This window comes from Globicephala melas, unplaced genomic scaffold, assembly GCF_963455315.2.
Source record: "Globicephala melas unplaced genomic scaffold, mGloMel1.2 SCAFFOLD_53, whole genome shotgun sequence".
Classification (NCBI taxonomy): domain Eukaryota; kingdom Metazoa; phylum Chordata; class Mammalia; order Artiodactyla; family Delphinidae; genus Globicephala; species Globicephala melas.
In genome coordinates this window covers 1051103-1071495 of record NW_027207232.1, presented here as the reverse complement: position 1 = coordinate 1071495, position 20393 = coordinate 1051103, and positions in this window count along the sequence as shown.

The window sequence follows — 20393 nt, the reverse complement described above, 5'->3', positions numbered from 1 at the left end:
AACTCCTGGAAAGAGCTGCATGCCTCCCTTTCTGCACGGCTACTCAGGGCCTAACCTGGAGGCGAGTTCTCACGTTGAGGTTCCCTTTAGCTCTAGAGCCTGTCATGCGGACCGCCACCGCGGCCACGGAAGCCCCTGGTTGAGAGAGAGCAAACTCACAATTTTCCCCGAAGCATTCTTCCAGGGCTCACTGGCCTGTCGGGAGCCGGGAATGTCAGGGAGCTTCAGGGCAGGCATGAATGCCGCCCTCCAAATGGGAAAGCAGGGCTAGTTCCAGCAGGCCCCCGTTTTCATGGGCACACTCAGCGTACATCCCCGTGGTTTCTAAGGCGTCCCAAGAGACACCGGTTGCCCTGTGTTTCCTTCCCTGAGTCAACTTATCGAAGTAGGGAGTCCCGCATCCAGCGAACGGTCTCAACCAAGGAACGCCGTAGCTGCTCCTCTGGGCCTGGGGCTGCCGGCGGTGCCAAAGAAGGAACAGGACTTGCATGGCAGTAAGAACCCAAGCCGCCGTCCTCTAGGAGGCACGGTGCCTTCAGTCAGGAGGTCCTGGATGGAATGCGAAGACGAGGGTTACTCTGAGCGCAGCTCCGATTGGGGCAACGCGTAAGACCTCCGCGCCATGTGGCATGTGCCAGAACGGTGTTCGTGAACGTGTGCGAGTGCTGAGGAAACCAAGCTGCTCCAAAAGAGAGGGCAGTGCGTTTCCCTACGCTCGGCGTGCGCAGAGGGGCTCTAAAGGGCTACGGGCCCGGATGTTGCTTAGCAGACCCAGGTGCGCCTGGGGTTACTCAGTGTTCCTGCCGGGAACAGGGTGCCCCGGCTAGCCTCCCAGGTGTCCAGAAAGCTGTGCTGCCGTTCAAGGTATGCAGGGCAGAGGCCACCGCCTCCTGGAAGCTGCAGCACGCCTCCGCTTCTGCACGGCAAATCAGGGCCTTACTTCCAGGCACGGGTTCACGCTGGGTGTGCCGGGAGCCACACAGCGTGCTAAGAGGCTGACTCTCTCCTCCAGCGGAGTGACTTCAGGTACGAGGGCGGGCCTCGCAGTGTTCCAAGCACAGCGTTCTCTCATGGCAGCTCACACAAGGGCCATGACAGAGTCTTCCTGGGCACTTGGCACTCACCAGCCATGCTGTCCTGAGGGCGTTCGAGGGCTCCGGAGATGTAGCGCTCCTCAAGGAACGCGCAGGGTGTGGTTGCCCAGCACCCGGCACGCTCAGGGGTCCTCCGAGGGAATCAACCAATGGACCTCGACGTTGCTCAGCCGGCCCACAGGTGTCTGTCTGGAGGCACTCAGTGACCTTGGAGGGAAAATGATGCACACCCGTGGGGCCTAGGAGTCCCCGGACGTGTACTTCCTTTAAAGCAAAGCGACTAAGAACTCCTGGAAAGAGCTGCATGCCTCCCTTTCTGCACGGCTACTCAGGGCCTAACCTGGAGGCGAGTTCTCACGTTGAGGTTCCCTTTAGCTCTAGAGCCTGTCATGCGGACCGCCACCGCGGCCACGGAAGCCCCTGGTTGAGAGAGAGCAAACTCACAATTTTCCCCGAAGCATTCTTCCAGGGCTCACTGGCCTGTCGGGAGCCGGGAATGTCAGGGAGCTTCAGGGCAGGCATGAATGCCGCCCTCCAAATGGGAAAGCAGGGCTAGTTCCAGCAGGCCCCCGTTTTCATGGGCACACTCAGCGTACATCCCCGTGGTTTCTAAGGCGTCCCAAGAGACACCGGTTGCCCTGTGTTTCCTTCCCTGAGTCAACTTATCGAAGTAGGGAGTCCCGCATCCAGCGAACGGTCTCAACCAAGGAACGCCGTAGCTGCTCCTCTGGGCCTGGGGCTGCCGGCGGTGCCAAAGAAGGAACAGGACTTGCATGGCAGTAAGAACCCAAGCCGCCGTCCTCTAGGAGGCACGGTGCCTTCAGTCAGGAGGTCCTGGATGGAATGCGAAGACGAGGGTTACTCTGAGCGCAGCTCCGATTGGGGCAACGCGTAAGACCTCCGCGCCATGTGGCATGTGCCAGAACGGTGTTCGTGAACGTGTGCGAGTGCTGAGGAAACCAAGCTGCTCCAAAAGAGAGGGCAGTGCGTTTCCCTACGCTCGGCGTGCGCAGAGGGGCTCTAAAGGGCTACGGGCCCGGATGTTGCTTAGCAGACCCAGGTGCGCCTGGGGTTACTCAGTGTTCCTGCCGGGAACAGGGTGCCCCGGCTAGCCTCCCAGGTGTCCAGAAAGCTGTGCTGCCGTTCAAGGTATGCAGGGCAGAGGCCACCGCCTCCTGGAAGCTGCAGCACGCCTCCGCTTCTGCACGGCAAATCAGGGCCTTACTTCCAGGCACGGGTTCACGCTGGGTGTGCCGGGAGCCACACAGCGTGCTAAGAGGCTGACTCTCTCCTCCAGCGGAGTGACTTCAGGTACGAGGGCGGGCCTCGCAGTGTTCCAAGCACAGCGTTCTCTCATGGCAGCTCACACAAGGGCCATGACAGAGTCTTCCTGGGCACTTGGCACTCACCAGCCATGCTGTCCTGAGGGCGTTCGAGGGCTCTGGAGATGTAGCGCTCCTCAAGGAACGCGCAGGGTGTGGTTGCCCAGCACCCGGCACGCTCAGGGGTCCTCCGAGGGAATCAACCAATGGACCTCGACGTTGCTCAGCCGGCCCACAGGTGTCTGTCTGCAGGCACTCAGTGACCTTGGAGGGAAAATGATGCACACCCGTGGGGCCTAGGAGTCCCCGGACGTGTACTTCCTTTAAAGCAAAGCGACTAAGAACTCCTGGAAAGAGCTGCATGCCTCCCTTTCTGCACGGCTACTCAGGGCCTAACCTGGAGGCGAGTTCTCACGTTGAGGTTCCCTTTAGCTCTAGAGCCTGTCATGCGGACCGCCACCGCGGCCACGGAAGCCCCTGGTTGAGAGAGAGCAAACTCACAATTTTCCCCGAAGCATTCTTCCAGGGCTCACTGGCCTGTCGGGAGCCGGGAATGTCAGGGAGCTTCAGGGCAGGCATGAATGCCGCCCTCCAAATGGGAAAGCAGGGCTAGTTCCAGCAGGCCCCCGTTTTCATGGGCACACTCAGCGTACATCCCCGTGGTTTCTAAGGCGTCCCAAGAGACACCGGTTGCCCTGTGTTTCCTTCCCTGAGTCAACTTATCGAAGTAGGGAGTCCCGCATCCAGCGAACGGTCTCAACCAAGGAACGCCGTAGCTGCTCCTCTGGGCCTGGGGCTGCCGGCGGTGCCAAAGAAGGAACAGGACTTGCATGGCAGTAAGAACCCAAGCCGCCGTCCTCTAGGAGGCACGGTGCCTTCAGTCAGGAGGTCCTGGATGGAATGCGAAGACGAGGGTTACTCTGAGCGCAGCTCCGATTGGGGCAACGCGTAAGACCTCCGCGCCATGTGGCATGTGCCAGAACGGTGTTCGTGAACGTGTGCGAGTGCTGAGGAAACCAAGCTGCTCCAAAAGAGAGGGCAGTGCGTTTCCCTACGCTCGGCGTGCGCAGAGGGGCTCTAAAGGGCTACGGGCCCGGATGTTGCTTAGCAGACCCAGGTGCGCCTGGGGTTACTCAGTGTTCCTGCCGGGAACAGGGTGCCCCGGCTAGCCTCCCAGGTGTCCAGAAAGCTGTGCTGCCGTTCAAGGTATGCAGGGCAGAGGCCACCGCCTCCTGGAAGCTGCAGCACGCCTCCGCTTCTGCACGGCAAATCAGGGCCTTACTTCCAGGCACGGGTTCACGCTGGGTGTGCCGGGAGCCACACAGCGTGCTAAGAGGCTGACTCTCTCCTCCAGCGGAGTGACTTCAGGTACGAGGGCGGGCCTCGCAGTGTTCCAAGCACAGCGTTCTCTCATGGCAGCTCACACAAGGGCCATGACAGAGTCTTCCTGGGCACTTGGCACTCACCAGCCATGCTGTCCTGAGGGCGTTCGAGGGCTCTGGAGATGTAGCGCTCCTCAAGGAACGCGCAGGGTGTGGTTGCCCAGCACCCGGCACGCTCAGGGGTCCTCCGAGGGAATCAACCAATGGACCTCGACGTTGCTCAGCCGGCCCACAGGTGTCTGTCTGCAGGCACTCAGTGACCTTGGAGGGAAAATGATGCACACCCGTGGGGCCTAGGAGTCCCCGGACGTGTACTTCCTTTAAAGCAAAGCGACTAAGAACTCCTGGAAAGAGCTGCATGCCTCCCTTTCTGCACGGCTACTCAGGGCCTAACCTGGAGGCGAGTTCTCACGTTGAGGTTCCCTTTAGCTCTAGAGCCTGTCATGCGGACCGCCACCGCGGCCACGGAAGCCCCTGGTTGAGAGAGAGCAAACTCACAATTTTCCCCGAAGCATTCTTCCAGGGCTCACTGGCCTGTCGGGAGCCGGGAATGTCAGGGAGCTTCAGGGCAGGCATGAATGCCGCCCTCCAAATGGGAAAGCAGGGCTAGTTCCAGCAGGCCCCCGTTTTCATGGGCACACTCAGCGTACATCCCCGTGGTTTCTAAGGCGTCCCAAGAGACACCGGTTGCCCTGTGTTTCCTTCCCTGAGTCAACTTATCGAAGTAGGGAGTCCCGCATCCAGCGAACGGTCTCAACCAAGGAACGCCGTAGCTGCTCCTCTGGGCCTGGGGCTGCCGGCGGTGCCAAAGAAGGAACAGGACTTGCATGGCAGTAAGAACCCAAGCCGCCGTCCTCTAGGAGGCACGGTGCCTTCAGTCAGGAGGTCCTGGATGGAATGCGAAGACGAGGGTTACTCTGAGCGCAGCTCCGATTGGGGCAACGCGTAAGACCTCCGCGCCATGTGGCATGTGCCAGAACGGTGTTCGTGAACGTGTGCGAGTGCTGAGGAAACCAAGCTGCTCCAAAAGAGAGGGCAGTGCGTTTCCCTACGCTCGGCGTGCGCAGAGGGGCTCTAAAGGGCTACGGGCCCGGATGTTGCTTAGCAGACCCAGGTGCGCCTGGGGTTACTCAGTGTTCCTGCCGGGAACAGGGTGCCCCGGCTAGCCTCCCAGGTGTCCAGAAAGCTGTGCTGCCGTTCAAGGTATGCAGGGCAGAGGCCACCGCCTCCTGGAAGCTGCAGCACGCCTCCGCTTCTGCACGGCAAATCAGGGCCTTACTTCCAGGCACGGGTTCACGCTGGGTGTGCCGGGAGCCACACAGCGTGCTAAGAGGCTGACTCTCTCCTCCAGCGGAGTGACTTCAGGTACGAGGGCGGGCCTCGCAGTGTTCCAAGCACAGCGTTCTCTCATGGCAGCTCACACAAAGGGCCATGACAGAGTCTTCCTGGGCACTTGGCACTCACCAGCCATGCTGTCCTGAGGGCGTTCGAGGGCTCTGGAGATGTAGCGCTCCTCAAGGAACGCGCAGGGTGTGGTTGCCCAGCACCCGGCACGCTCAGGGGTCCTCCGAGGGAATCAACCAATGGACCTCGACGTTGCTCAGCCGGCCCACAGGTGTCTGTCTGGAGGCACTCAGTGACCTTGGAGGGAAAATGATGCACACCCGTGGGGCCTAGGAGTCCCCGGACGTGTACTTCCTTTAAAGCAAAGCGACTAAGAACTCCTGGAAAGAGCTGCATGCCTCCCTTTCTGCACGGCTACTCAGGGCCTAACCTGGAGGCGAGTTCTCACGTTGAGGTTCCCTTTAGCTCTAGAGCCTGTCATGCGGACCGCCACCGCGGCCACGGAAGCCCCTGGTTGAGAGAGAACAAACTCACAATTTTCCCCGAAGCATTCTTCCAGGGCTCACTGGCCTGTCGGGAGCCGGGAATGTCAGGGAGCTTCAAGGCAGGCATGAATGCCGCCCTCCAAATGGGAAAGCAGGGCTAGTTCCAGCAGGCCCCCGTTTTCATGGGCACACTCAGCGTACATCCCCGTGGTTTCTAAGGCGTCCCAAGAGACACCGGTTGCCCTGTGTTTCCTTCCCTGAGTCAACTTATCGAAGTAGGGAGTCCCGCATCCAGCGAACGGTCTCAACCAAGGAACGCCGTAGCTGCTCCTCTGGGCCTGGGGCTGCCGGCGGTGCCAAAGAAGGAACAGGACTTGCATGGCAGTAAGAACCCAAGCCGCCGTCCTCTAGGAGGCACGGTGCCTTCAGTCAGGAGGTCCTGGATGGAATGCGAAGACGAGGGTTACTCTGAGCGCAGCTCCGATTGGGGCAACGCGTAAGACCTCCGCGCCATGTGGCATGTGCCAGAACGGTGTTCGTGAACGTGTGCGAGTGCTGAGGAAACCAAGCTGCTCCAAAAGAGAGGGCAGTGCGTTTCCCTACGCTCGGCGTGCGCAGAGGGGCTCTAAAGGGCTACGGGCCCGGATGTTGCTTAGCAGACCCAGGTGCGCCTGGGGTTACTCAGTGTTCCTGCCGGGAACAGGGTGCCCCGGCTAGCCTCCCAGGTGTCCAGAAAGCTGTGCTGCCGTTCAAGGTATGCAGGGCAGAGGCCACCGCCTCCTGGAAGCTGCAGCACGCCTCCGCTTCTGCACGGCAAATCAGGGCCTTACTTCCAGGCACGGGTTCACGCTGGGTGTGCCGGGAGCCACACAGCGTGCTAAGAGGCTGACTCTCTCCTCCAGCGGAGTGACTTCAGGTACGAGGGCGGGCCTCGCAGTGTTCCAAGCACAGCGTTCTCTCATGGCAGCTCACACAAAGGGCCATGACAGAGTCTTCCTGGGCACTTGGCACTCACCAGCCATGCTGTCCTGAGGGCGTTCGAGGGCTCCGGAGATGTAGCGCTCCTCAAGGAACGCGCAGGGTGTGGTTGCCCAGCACCCGGCACGCTCAGGGGTCCTCCGAGGGAATCAACCAATGGACCTCGACGTTGCTCAGCCGGCCCACAGGTGTCTGTCTGCAGGCACTCAGTGACCTTGGAGGGAAAATGATGCACACCCGTGGGGCCTAGGAGTCCCCGGACGTGTACTTCCTTTAAAGCAAAGCGACTACGAACTCCTGGAAAGAGCTGCATGCCTCCCTTTCTGCACGGCTACTCAGGGCCTAACCTGGAGGCGAGTTCTCACGTTGAGGTTCCCTTTAGCTCTAGAGCCTGTCATGCGGACCGCCACCGCGGCCACGGAAGCCCCTGGTTGAGAGAGAGCAAACTCACAATTTTCCCCGAAGCATTCTTCCAGGGCTCACTGGCCTGTCGGGAGCCGGGAATGTCAGGGAGCTTCAGGGCAGGCATGAATGCCGCCCTCCAAATGGGAAAGCAGGGCTAGTTCCAGCAGGCCCCCGTTTTCATGGGCACACTCAGCGTACATCCCCGTGGTTTCTAAGGCGTCCCAAGAGACACCGGTTGCCCTGTGTTTCCTTCCCTGAGTCAACTTATCGAAGTAGGGAGTCCCGCATCCAGCGAACGGTCTCAACCAAGGAACGCCGTAGCTGCTCCTCTGGGCCTGGGGCTGCCGGCGGTGCCAAAGAAGGAACAGGACTTGCATGGCAGTAAGAACCCAAGCCGCCGTCCTCTAGGAGGCACGGTGCCTTCAGTCAGGAGGTCCTGGATGGAATGCGAAGACGAGGGTTACTCTGAGCGCAGCTCCGATTGGGGCAACGCGTAAGACCTCCGCGCCATGTGGCATGTGCCAGAACGGTGTTCGTGAACGTGTGCGAGTGCTGAGGAAACCAAGCTGCTCCAAAAGAGAGGGCAGTGCGTTTCCCTACGCTCGGCGTGCGCAGAGGGGCTCTAAAGGGCTACGGGCCCGGATGTTGCTTAGCAGACCCAGGTGCGCCTGGGGTTACTCAGTGTTCCTGCCGGGAACAGGGTGCCCCGGCTAGCCTCCCAGGTGTCCAGAAAGCTGTGCTGCCGTTCAAGGTATGCAGGGCAGAGGCCACCGCCTCCTGGAAGCTGCAGCACGCCTCCGCTTCTGCACGGCAAATCAGGGCCTTACTTCCAGGCACGGGTTCACGCTGGGTGTGCCGGGAGCCACACAGCGTGCTAAGAGGCTGACTCTCTCCTCCAGCGGAGTGACTTCAGGTATGAGGGCGGGCCTCGCAGTGTTCCAAGCACAGCGTTCTCTCATGGCAGCTCACACAAGGGCCATGACAGAGTCTTCCTGGGCACTTGGCACTCACCAGCCATGCTGTCCTGAGGGCGTTCGAGGGCTCCGGAGATGTAGCGCTCCTCAAGGAACGCGCACGGTGTGGTTGCCCAGCACCCGGCACGCTCAGGGGTCCTCCGAGGGAATCAACCAATGGACCTCGACGTTGCTCAGCCGGCCCACAGGTGTCTGTCTGGAGGCACTCAGTGGCCTTGGAGGGAAAATGATGCACACCCGTGGGGCCTAGGAGTCCCCGGACGTGTACTTCCTTTAAAGCAAAGTGACTACGAACTCCTGGAAAGAGCTGCATGCCTCCCTTTCTGCACGGCTACTCAGGGCCTAACCTGGAGGCGAGTTCTCACGTTGAGGTTCCCTTTAGCTCTAGAGCCTGTCATGCGGACCGCCACCGCGGCCACGGAAGCCCCTGGTTGAGAGAGAGCAAACTCACAATTTTCCCCGAAGCATTCTTCCAGGGCTCACTGGCCTGTCGGGAGCCGGGAATGTCAGGGAGCTTCAAGGCAGGCATGAATGCCGCCCTCCAAATGGGAAAGCAGGGCTAGTTCCAGCAGGCCCCCGTTTTCATGGGCACACTCAGCGTACATCCCCGTGGTTTCTAAGGCGTCCCAAGAGACACCGGTTGCCCTGTGTTTCCTTCCCTGAGTCAACTTATCGAAGTAGGGAGTCCCGCATCCAGCGAACGGTCTCAACCAAGGAACGCCGTAGCTGCTCCTCTGGGCCTGGGGCTGCCGGCGGTGCCAAAGAAGGAACAGGACTTGCATGGCAGTAAGAACCCAAGCCGCCATCCTCTAGGAGACACGGTGCCTTCAGTCAGGAGGTCCTGGATGGAATGCGAAGACGAGGGTTACTCTGAGCGCAGCTCCGATTGGGGCAACGCGTAAGACCTCCGCGCCATGTGGCATGTGCCAGAACGGTGTTCGTGAACGTGTGCGAGTGCTGAGGAAACCAAGCTGCTCCAAAAGAGAGGGCAGTGCGTTTCCCTACGCTCGGCGTGCGCAGAGGGGCTCTAAAGGGCTACGGGCCCGGATGTTGCTTAGCAGACCCAGGTGCGCCTGGGGTTACTCAGTGTTCCTGCCGGGAACAGGGTGCCCCGGCTAGCCTCCCAGGTGTCCAGAAAGCTGTGCTGCCGTTCAAGGTATGCAGGGCAGAGGCCACCGCCTCCTGGAAGCTGCAGCACGCCTCCGCTTCTGCACGGCAAATCAGGGCCTTACTTCCAGGCACGGGTTCACGCTGGGTGTGCCGGGAGCCACACAGCGTGCTAAGAGGCTGACTCTCTCCTCCAGCGGAGTGACTTCAGGTACGAGGGCGGGCCTCGCAGTGTTCCAAGCACAGCGTTCTCTCATGGCAGCTCACACAAAGGGCCATGACAGAGTCTTCCTGGGCACTTGGCACTCACCAGCCATGCTGTCCTGAGGGCGTTCGAGGGCTCCGGAGATGTAGCGCTCCTCAAGGAACGCGCAGGGTGTGGTTGCCCAGCACCCGGCACGCTCAGGGGTCCTCCGAGGGAATCAACCAATGGACCTCGACGTTGCTCAGCCGGCCCACAGGTGTCTGTCTGCAGGCACTCAGTGACCTTGGAGGGAAAATGATGCACACCCGTGGGGCCTAGGAGTCCCCGGACGTGTACTTCCTTTAAAGCAAAGCGACTAAGAACTCCTGGAAAGAGCTGCATGCCTCCCTTTCTGCACGGCTACTCAGGGCCTAACCTGGAGGCGAGTTCTCACGTTGAGGTTCCCTTTAGCTCTAGAGCCTGTCATGCGGACCGCCACCGCGGCCACGGAAGCCCCTGGTTGAGAGAGAGCAAACTCACAATTTTCCCCGAAGCATTCTTCCAGGGCTCACTGGCCTGTCGGGAGCCGGGAATGTCAGGGAGCTTCAGGGCAGGCATGAATGCCGCCCTCCAAATGGGAAAGCAGGGCTAGTTCCAGCAGGCCCCCGTTTTCATGGGCACACTCAGCGTACATCCCCGTGGTTTCTAAGGCGTCCCAAGAGACACCGGTTGCCCTGTGTTTCCTTCCCTGAGTCAACTTATCGAAGTAGGGAGTCCCGCATCCAGCGAACGGTCTCAACCAAGGAACGCCGTAGCTGCTCCTCTGGGCCTGGGGCTGCCGGCGGTGCCAAAGAAGGAACAGGACTTGCATGGCAGTAAGAACCCAAGCCGCCGTCCTCTAGGAGGCACGGTGCCTTCAGTCAGGAGGTCCTGGATGGAATGCGAAGACGAGGGTTACTCTGAGCGCAGCTCCGATTGGGGCAACGCGTAAGACCTCCGCGCCATGTGGCATGTGCCAGAACGGTGTTCGTGAACGTGTGCGAGTGCTGAGGAAACCAAGCTGCTCCAAAAGAGAGGGCAGTGCGTTTCCCTACGCTCGGCGTGCGCAGAGGGGCTCTAAAGGGCTACGGGCCCGGATGTTGCTTAGCAGACCCAGGTGCGCCTGGGGTTACTCAGTGTTCCTGCCGGGAACAGGGTGCCCCGGCTAGCCTCCCAGGTGTCCAGAAAGCTGTGCTGCCGTTCAAGGTATGCAGGGCAGAGGCCACCGCCTCCTGGAAGCTGCAGCACGCCTCCGCTTCTGCACGGCAAATCAGGGCCTTACTTCCAGGCACGGGTTCACGCTGGGTGTGCCGGGAGCCACACAGCGTGCTAAGAGGCTGACTCTCTCCTCCAGCGGAGTGACTTCAGGTACGAGGGCGGGCCTCGCAGTGTTCCAAGCACAGCGTTCTCTCATGGCAGCTCACACAAAGGGCCATGACAGAGTCTTCCTGGGCACTTGGCACTCACCAGCCATGCTGTCCTGAGGGCGTTCGAGGGCTCCGGAGATGTAGCGCTCCTCAAGGAACGCGCAGGGTGTGGTTGCCCAGCACCCGGCACGCTCAGGGGTCCTCCGAGGGAATCAACCAATGGACCTCGACGTTGCTCAGCCGGCCCACAGGTGTCTGTCTGGAGGCACTCAGTGACCTTGGAGGGAAAATGATGCACACCCGTGGGGCCTAGGAGTCCCCGGACGTGTACTTCCTTTAAAGCAAAGCGACTAAGAACTCCTGGAAAGAGCTGCATGCCTCCCTTTCTGCACGGCTACTCAGGGCCTAACCTGGAGGCGAGTTCTCACGTTGAGGTTCCCTTTAGCTCTAGAGCCTGTCATGCGGACCGCCACCGCGGCAACGGAAGCCCCTGGTTGAGAGAGAGCAAACTCACAATTTTCCCCGAAGCATTCTTCCAGGGCTCACTGGCCTGTCGGGAGCCGGGAATGTCAGGGAGCTTCAGGGCAGGCATGAATGCCGCCCTCCAAATGGGAAAGCAGGGCTAGTTCCAGCAGGCCCCCGTTTTCATGGGCACACTCAGCGTACATCCCCGTGGTTTCTAAGGCGTCCCAAGAGACACCGGTTGCCCTGTGTTTCCTTCCCTGAGTCAACTTATCGAAGTAGGGAGTCCCGCATCCAGCGAACGGTCTCAACCAAGGAACGCCGTAGCTGCTCCTCTGGGCCTGGGGCTGCCGGCGGTGCCAAAGAAGGAACAGGACTTGCATGGCAGTAAGAACCCAAGCCGCCGTCCTCTAGGAGGCACGGTGCCTTCAGTCAGGAGGTCCTGGATGGAATGCGAAGACGAGGGTTACTCTGAGCGCAGCTCCGATTGGGGCAACGCGTAAGACCTCCGCGCCATGTGGCATGTGCCAGAACGGTGTTCGTGAACGTGTGCGAGTGCTGAGGAAACCAAGCTGCTCCAAAAGAGAGGGCAGTGCGTTTCCCTACGCTCGGCGTGCGCAGAGGGGCTCTAAAGGGCTACGGGCCCGGATGTTGCTTAGCAGACCCAGGTGCGCCTGGGGTTACTCAGTGTTCCTGCCGGGAACAGGGTGCCCCGGCTAGCCTCCCAGGTGTCCAGAAAGCTGTGCTGCCGTTCAAGGTATGCAGGGCAGAGGCCACCGCCTCCTGGAAGCTGCAGCACGCCTCCGCTTCTGCACGGCAAATCAGGGCCTTACTTCCAGGCACGGGTTCACGCTGGGTGTGCCGGGAGCCACACAGCGTGCTAAGAGGCTGACTCTCTCCTCCAGCGGAGTGACTTCAGGTACGAGGGCGGGCCTCGCAGTGTTCCAAGCACAGCGTTCTCTCATGGCAGCTCACACAAAGGGCCATGACAGAGTCTTCCTGGGCACTTGGCACTCACCAGCCATGCTGTCCTGAGGGCGTTCGAGGGCTCCGGAGATGTAGCGCTCCTCAAGGAACGCGCAGGGTGTGGTTGCCCAGCACCCGGCACGCTCAGGGGTCCTCCGAGGGAATCAACCAATGGACCTCGACGTTGCTCAGCCGGCCCACAGGTGTCTGTCTGGAGGCACTCAGTGGCCTTGGAGGGAAAATGATGCACACCCGTGGGGCCTAGGAGTCCCCGGACGTGTACTTCCTTTAAAGCAAAGCGACTAAGAACTCCTGGAAAGAGCTGCATGCCTCCCTTTCTGCACGGCTACTCAGGGCCTAACCTGGAGGCGAGTTCTCACGTTGAGGTTCCCTTTAGCTCTAGAGCCTGTCATGCGGACCGCCACCGCGGCCACGGAAGCCCCTGGTTGAGAGAGAGCAAACTCACAATTTTCCCCGAAGCATTCTTCCAGGGCTCACTGGCCTGTCGGGAGCCGGGAATGTCAGGGAGCTTCAGGGCAGGCATGAATGCCGCCCTCCAAATGGGAAAGCAGGGCTAGTTCCAGCAGGCCCCCGTTTTCATGGGCACACTCAGCGTACATCCCCGTGGTTTCTAAGGCGTCCCAAGAGACACCGGTTGCCCTGTGTTTCCTTCCCTGAGTCAACTTATCGAAGTAGGGAGTCCCGCATCCAGCGAACGGTCTCAACCAAGGAACGCCGTAGCTGCTCCTCTGGGCCTGGGGCTGCCGGCGGTGCCAAAGAAGGAACAGGACTTGCATGGCAGTAAGAACCCAAGCCGCCGTCCTCTAGGAGGCACGGTGCCTTCAGTCAGGAGGTCCTGGATGGAATGCGAAGACGAGGGTTACTCTGAGCGCAGCTCCGATTGGGGCAACGCGTAAGACCTCCGCGCCATGTGGCATGTGCCAGAACGGTGTTCGTGAACGTGTGCGAGTGCTGAGGAAACCAAGCTGCTCCAAAAGAGAGGGCAGTGCGTTTCCCTACGCTCGGCGTGCGCAGAGGGGCTCTAAAGGGCTACGGGCCCGGATGTTGCTTAGCAGACCCAGGTGCGCCTGGGGTTACTCAGTGTTCCTGCCGGGAACAGGGTGCCCCGGCTAGCCTCCCAGGTGTCCAGAAAGCTGTGCTGCCGTTCAAGGTATGCAGGGCAGAGGCCACCGCCTCCTGGAAGCTGCAGCACGCCTCCGCTTCTGCACGGCAAATCAGGGCCTTACTTCCAGGCACGGGTTCACGCTGGGTGTGCCGGGAGCCACACAGCGTGCTAAGAGGCTGACTCTCTCCTCCAGCGGAGTGACTTCAGGTACGAGGGCGGGCCTCGCAGTGTTCCAAGCACAGCGTTCTCTCATGGCAGCTCACACAAGGGCCATGACAGAGTCTTCCTGGGCACTTGGCACTCACCAGCCATGCTGTCCTGAGGGCGTTCGAGGGCTCCGGAGATGTAGCGCTCCTCAAGGAACGCGCAGGGTGTGGTTGCCCAGCACCCGGCACGCTCAGGGGTCCTCCGAGGGAATCAACCAATGGACCTCGACGTTGCTCAGCCGGCCCACAGGTGTCTGTCTGGAGGCACTCAGTGACCTTGGAGGGAAAATGATGCACACCCGTGGGGCCTAGGAGTCCCCGGACGTGTACTTCCTTTAAAGCAAAGCGACTAAGAACTCCTGGAAAGAGCTGCATGCCTCCCTTTCTGCACGGCTACTCAGGGCCTAACCTGGAGGCGAGTTCTCACGTTGAGGTTCCCTTTAGCTCTAGAGCCTGTCATGCGGACCGCCACCGCGGCCACGGAAGCCCCTGGTTGAGAGAGAGCAAACTCACAATTTTCCCCGAAGCATTCTTCCAGGGCTCACTGGCCTGTCGGGAGCCGGGAATGTCAGGGAGCTTCAGGGCAGGCATGAATGCCGCCCTCCAAATGGGAAAGCAGGGCTAGTTCCAGCAGGCCCCCGTTTTCATGGGCACACTCAGCGTACATCCCCGTGGTTTCTAAGGCGTCCCAAGAGACACCGGTTGCCCTGTGTTTCCTTCCCTGAGTCAACTTATCGAAGTAGGGAGTCCCGCATCCAGCGAACGGTCTCAACCAAGGAACGCCGTAGCTGCTCCTCTGGGCCTGGGGCTGCCGGCGGTGCCAAAGAAGGAACAGGACTTGCATGGCAGTAAGAACCCAAGCCGCCGTCCTCTAGGAGGCACGGTGCCTTCAGTCAGGAGGTCCTGGATGGAATGCGAAGACGAGGGTTACTCTGAGCGCAGCTCCGATTGGGGCAACGCGTAAGACCTCCGCGCCATGTGGCATGTGCCAGAACGGTGTTCGTGAACGTGTGCGAGTGCTGAGGAAACCAAGCTGCTCCAAAAGAGAGGGCAGTGCGTTTCCCTACGCTCGGCGTGCGCAGAGGGGCTCTAAAGGGCTACGGGCCCGGATGTTGCTTAGCAGACCCAGGTGCGCCTGGGGTTACTCAGTGTTCCTGCCGGGAACAGGGTGCCCCGGCTAGCCTCCCAGGTGTCCAGAAAGCTGTGCTGCCGTTCAAGGTATGCAGGGCAGAGGCCACCGCCTCCTGGAAGCTGCAGCACGCCTCCGCTTCTGCACGGCAAATCAGGGCCTTACTTCCAGGCACGGGTTCACGCTGGGTGTGCCGGGAGCCACACAGCCTGCTAAGAGGCTGACTCTCTCCTCCAGCGGAGTGACTTCAGGTACGAGGGCGGGCCTCGCAGTGTTCCAAGCACAGCGTTCTCTCATGGCAGCTCACACAAGGGCCATGACAGAGTCTTCCTGGGCACTTGGCACTCACCAGCCATGCTGTCCTGAGGGCGTTCGAGGGCTCCGGAGATGTAGCGCTCCTCAAGGAACGCGCACGGTGTGGTTGCCCAGCACCCGGCACGCTCAGGGGTCCTCCGAGGGAATCAACCAATGGACCTCGACGTTGCTCAGCCGGCCCACAGGTGTCTGTCTGGAGGCACTCAGTGGCCTTGGAGGGAAAATGATGCACACCCGTGGGGCCTAGGAGTCCCCGGACGTGTACTTCCTTTAAAGCAAAGCGACTACGAACTCCTGGAAAGAGCTGCATGCCTCCCTTTCTGCACGGCTACTCAGGGCCTAACCTGGAGGCGAGTTCTCACGTTGAGGTTCCCTTTAGCTCTAGAGCCTGTCATGCGGACCGCCACCGCGGCCACAGAAGCCCCTGGTTGAGAGAGAGCAAACTCACAATTTTCCCCGAAGCATTCTTCCAGGGCTCACTGGCCTGTCGGGAGCCGGGAATGTCAGGGAGCTTCAGGGCAGGCATGAATGCCGCCCTCCAAATGGGAAAGCAGGGCTAGTTCCAGCAGGCCCCCGTTTTCATGGGCACACTCAGCGTACATCCCCGTGGTTTCTAAGGCGTCCCAAGAGACACCGGTTGCCCTGTGTTTCCTTCCCTGAGTCAACTTATCGAAGTAGGGAGTCCCGCATCCAGCGAACGGTCTCAACCAAGGAACGCCGTAGCTGCTCCTCTGGGCCTGGGGCTGCCGGCGGTGCCAAAGAAGGAACAGGACTTGCATGGCAGTAAGAACCCAAGCCGCCGTCGTCTAGGAGGCACGGTGCCTTCAGTCAGGAGGTCCTGGATGGAATGCGAAGACGAGGGTTACTCTGAGCGCAGCTCCGATTGGGGCAACGCGTAAGACCTCCGCGCCATGTGGCATGTGCCAGAACGGTGTTCGTGAACGTGTGCGAGTGCTGAGGAAACCAAGCTGCTCCAAAAGAGAGGGCAGTGCGTTTCCCTACGCTCGGCGTGCGCAGAGGGGCTCTAAAGGGCTACGGGCCCGGATGTTGCTTAGCAGACCCAGGTGCGCCTGGGGTTACTCAGTGTTCCTGCCGGGAACAGGGTGCCCCGGCTAGCCTCCCAGGTGTCCAGAAAGCTGTGCTGCCGTTCAAGGTATGCAGGGCAGAGGCCACCGCCTCCTGGAAGCTGCAGCACGCCTCCGCTTCTGCACGGCAAATCAGGGCCTTACTTCCAGGCACGGGTTCACGCTGGGTGTGCCGGGAGCCACACAGCGTGCTAAGAGGCTGACTCTCTCCTCCAGCGGAGTGACTTCAGGTACGAGGGCGGGCCTCGCAGTGTTCCAAGCACAGCGTTCTCTCATGGCAGCTCACACAAAGGGCCATGACAGAGTCTTCCTGGGCACTTGGCACTCACCAGCCATGCTGTCCTGAGGGCGTTCGAGGGCTCCGGAGATGTAGCGCTCCTCAAGGAACGCGCAGGGTGTGGTTGCCCAGCACCCGGCACGCTCAGGGGTCCTCCGAGGGAATCAACCAGTGGACCTCGACGTTGCTCAGCCGGCCCACAGGTGTCTGTCTGGAGGCACTCAGTGGCCTTGGAGGGAAAATGATGCACACCCGTGGGGCCTAGGAGTCCCCGGACGTGTACTTCCTTTAAAGCAAAGCGACTACGAACTCCTGGAAAGAGCTGCATGCCTCCCTTTCTGCACGGCTACTCAGGGCCTAACCTGGAGGCGAGTTCTCACGTTGAGGTTCCCTTTAGCTCTAGAGCCTGTCATGCGGACCGCCACCGCGGCCACGGAAGCCCCTGGTTGAGAGAGAGCAAACTCACAATTTTCCCCGAAGCATTCTTCCAGGGCTCACTGGCCTGTCGGGAGCCGGGAATGTCAGGGAGCTCCAGGGCAGGCATGAATGCCGCCCTCCAAATGGGAAAGCAGGGCTAGTTCCAGCAGGCCCCCGTTTTCATGGGCACACTCAGCGTACATCCCCGTGGTTTCTAAGGCGTCCCAAGAGACACCGGTTGCCCTGTGTTTCCTTCCCTGAGTCAACTTATCGAAGTAGGGAGTCCCGCATCCAGCGAACGGTCTCAACCAAGGAACGCCGTAGCTGCTCCTCTGGGCCTGGGGCTGCCGGCGGTGCCAAAGAAGGAACAGGACTTGCATGGCAGTAAGAACCCAAGCCGCCGTCCTCTAGGAGGCACGGTGCCTTCAGTCAGGAGGTCCTGGATGGAATGCGAAGACGAGGGTTACTCTGAGCGCAGCTCCGATTGGGGCAACGCGTAAGACCTCCGCGCCATGTGGCATGTGCCAGAACGGTGTTCGTGAACGTGTGCGAGTGCTGAGGAAACCAAGCTGCTCCAAAAGAGAGGGCAGTGCGTTTCCCTACGCTCGGCGTGCGCAGAGGGGCTCTAAAGGGCTACGGGCCCGGATGTTGCTTAGCAGACCCAGGTGCGCCTGGGGTTACTCAGTGTTCCTGCCGGGAACAGGGTGCCCCGGCTAGCCTCCCAGGTGTCCAGAAAGCTGTGCTGCCGTTCAAGGTATGCAGGGCAGAGGCCACCGCCTCCTGGAAGCTGCAGCACGCCTCCGCTTCTGCACGGCAAATCAGGGCCTTACTTCCAGGCACGGGTTCACGCTGGGTGTGCCGGGAGCCACACAGCGTGCTAAGAGGCTGACTCTCTCCTCCAGCGGAGTGACTTCAGGTACGAGGGCGGGCCTCGCAGTGTTCCAAGCACAGCGTTCTCTCATGGCAGCTCACACAAAGGGCCATGACAGAGTCTTCCTGGGCACTTGGCACTCACCAGCCATGCTGTCCTGAGGGCGTTCGAGGGCTCCGGAGATGTAGCGCTCCTCAAGGAACGCGCAGGGTGTGGTTGCCCAGCACCCGGCACGCTCAGGGGTCCTCCGAGGGAATCAACCAATGGACCTCGACGTTGCTCAGCCGGCCCACAGGTGTCTGTCTGGAGGCACTCAGTGGCCTTGGAGGGAAAATGATGCACACCCGTGGGGCCTAGGAGTCCCCGGACGTGTACTTCCTTTAAAGCAAAGCGACTAAGAACTCCTGGAAAGAGCTGCATGCCTCCCTTTCTGCACGGCTACTCAGGGCCTAACCTGGAGGCGAGTTCTCACGTTGAGGTTCCCTTTAGCTCTAGAGCCTGTCATGCGGACCGCCACCGCGGCCACGGAAGCCCCTGGTTGAGAGAGAGCAAACTCACAATTTTCCCCGAAGCATTCTTCCAGGGCTCACTGGCCTGTCGGGAGCCGGGAATGTCAGGGAGCTTCAGGGCAGGCATGAATGCCGCCCTCCAAATGGGAAAGCAGGGCTAGTTCCAGCAGGCCCCCGTTTTCATGGGCACACTCAGCGTACATCCCCGTGGTTTCTAAGGCGTCCCAAGAGACACCGGTTGCCCTGTGTTTCCTTCCCTGAGTCAACTTATCGAAGTAGGGAGTCCCGCATCCAGCGAACGGTCTCAACCAAGGAACGCCGTAGCTGCTCCTCTGGGCCTGGGGCTGCCGGCGGTGCCAAAGAAGGAACAGGACTTGCATGGCAGTAAGAACCCAAGCCGCCGTCCTCTAGGAGGCACGGTGCCTTCAGTCAGGAGGTCCTGGATGGAATGCGAAGACGAGGGTTACTCTGAGCGCAGCTCCGATTGGGGCAACGCGTAAGACCTCCGCGCCATGTGGCATGTGCCAGAACGGTGTTCGTGAACGTGTGCGAGTGCTGAGGAAACCAAGCTGCTCCAAAAGAGAGGGCAGTGCGTTTCCCTACGCTCGGCGTGCGCAGAGGGGCTCTAAAGGGCTACGGGCCCGGATGTTGCTTAGCAGACCCAGGTGCGCCTGGGGTTACTCAGTGTTCCTGCCGGGAACAGGGTGCCCCGGCTAGCCTCCCAGGTGTCCAGAAAGCTGTGCTGCCGTTCAAGGTATGCAGGGCAGAGGCCACCGCCTCCTGGAAGCTGCAGCACGCCTCCGCTTCTGCACGGCAAATCAGGGCCTTACTTCCAGGCACGGGTTCACGCTGGGTGTGCCGGGAGCCACACAGCGTGCTAAGAGGCTGACTCTCTCCTCCAGCGGAGTGACTTCAGGTACGAGGGCGGGCCTCGCAGTGTTCCAAGCACAGCGTTCTCTCATGGCAGCTCACACAAAGGGCCATGACAGAGTCTTCCTGGGCACTTGGCACTCACCAGCCATGCTGTCCTGAGGGCGTTCGAGGGCTCCGGAGATGTAGCGCTCCTCAAGGAACGCGCAGGGTGTGGTTGCCCAGCACCCGGCACGCTCAGGGGTCCTCCGAGGGAATCAACCAGTGGACCTCGACGTTGCTCAGCCGGCCCACAGGTGTCTGTCTGGAGGCACTCAGTGGCCTTGGAGGGAAAATGATGCACACCCGTGGGGCCTAGGAGTCCCCGGACGTGTACTTCCTTTAAAGCAAAGCGACTAAGAACTCCTGGAAAGAGCTGCATGCCTCCCTTTCTGCACGGCTACTCAGGGCCTAACCTGGAGGCGAGTTCTCACGTTGAGGTTCCCTTTAGCTCTAGAGCCTGTCATGCGGACCGCCACCGCGGCCACGGAAGCCCCTGGTTGAGAGAGAGCAAACTCACAATTTTCCCCGAAGCATTCTTCCAGGGCTCACTGGCCTGTCGGGAGCCGGGAATGTCAGGGAGCTTCAGGGCAGGCATGAATGCCGCCCTCCAAATGGGAAAGCAGGGCTAGTTCCAGCAGGCCCCCGTTTTCATGGGCACACTCAGCGTACATCCCCGTGGTTTCTAAGGCGTCCCAAGAGACACCGGTTGCCCTGTGTTTCCTTCCCTGAGTCAACTTATCGAAGTAGGGAGTCCCGCATCCAGCGAACGGTCTCAACCAAGGAACGCCGTAGCTGCTCCTCTGGGCCTGGGGCTGCCGGCGGTGCCAAAGAAGGAACAGGACTTGCATGGCAGTAAGAACCCAAGCCGCCGTCGTCTAGGAGGCACGGTGCCTTCAGTCAGGAGGTCCTGGATGGAATGCGAAGACGAGGGTTACTCTGAGCGCAGCTCCGATTGGGGCAACGCGTAAGACCTCCGCGCCATGTGGCATGTGCCAGAACGGTGTTCGTGAACGTGTGCGAGTGCTGAGGAAACCAAGCTGCTCCAAAAGAGAGGGCAGTGCGTTTCCCTACGCTCGGCGTGCGCAGAGGGGCTCTAAAGGGCTACGGGCCCGGATGTTGCTTAGCAGACCCAGGTGCGCCTGGGGTTACTCAGTGTTCCTGCCGGGAACAGGGTGCCCCGGCTAGCCTCCCAGGTGTCCAGAAAGCTGTGCTGCCGTTCAAGGTATGCAGGGCAGAGGCCACCGCCTCCTGGAAGCTGCAGCACGCCTCCGCTTCTGCACGGCAAATCAGGGCCTTACTTCCAGGCACGGGTTCACGCTGGGTGTGCCGGGAGCCACACAGCCTGCTAAGAGGCTGACTCTCTCCTCCAGCGGAGTGACTTCAGGTACGAGGGCGGGCCTCGCAGTGTTCCAAGCACAGCGTTCTCTCATGGCAGCT